This window comes from Phaethon lepturus, unplaced genomic scaffold (assembly GCF_000687285.1).
Source record: "Phaethon lepturus isolate BGI_N335 unplaced genomic scaffold, ASM68728v1 scaffold14979, whole genome shotgun sequence".
Lineage (NCBI taxonomy): Eukaryota > Metazoa > Chordata > Aves > Phaethontiformes > Phaethontidae > Phaethon > Phaethon lepturus.
Genome location: NW_010561327.1, coordinates 31,599 through 32,105, shown reverse-complemented (window position 1 = coordinate 32,105; position 507 = coordinate 31,599). Strand labels below are relative to the sequence as shown.

The 507-nt window shown below is 56.0% G+C and overlaps 1 protein-coding gene across 1 annotated transcript in view; it reads left to right on the top strand.

Moving 5' to 3' along the window:
- Positions 1-507, top strand: part of MFSD4 (major facilitator superfamily domain containing 4) — a gene marked incomplete at its 5' end in the record, with an annotated part of 13,575 nt that overhangs the window by 4,813 nt on the left and 8,255 nt on the right. The window lies entirely within an intron of this gene.

Here is a 507-nt window from a genome sequence, read left to right as displayed (position 1 = left end):
GGATTCTCCATACATTTAAATCATGCCATGAGCCAACAAAAGGCAGGAAATTTGGAGCTAGAGCTCACACTTGCTCACAGACATGTACAAAACAAGCGCTCGGCGGCTGGAGAGTGAGCTGTCACTTAGGATTTCCTGGCTTTCTCCCCCAGTTTGTTGCAGAATAAACACCACTTGGTTGCGGCGGGAGGAGAAGGGAGGGCTGCTGAGGGGCAGACGCAGCTTCATTTGCTTCCCTCTCTTTTCTCTCCAAAAACAAAACAAAAAAAAAAAAAAAAAACAGCAAGTCCCTCTGGACTTGGAGGCACCACCGCGTCGTGGGTGTGCGCAGGGAGTAGGCTCGTCCCCAGGCGCGTGGCAGCGAGGGAGCACGGTGCCGGGGGCCTGATGCTGTGGCGGCTGCGTGATGGAGCCCGTGGGCAGGTACAAGCCCACGGTCCCTGTGTGCGTTAGCACCAGGCAGAAAGCCCTGACAGCAGGGAACGGTGCTGGTGGGACCGTCGTAAG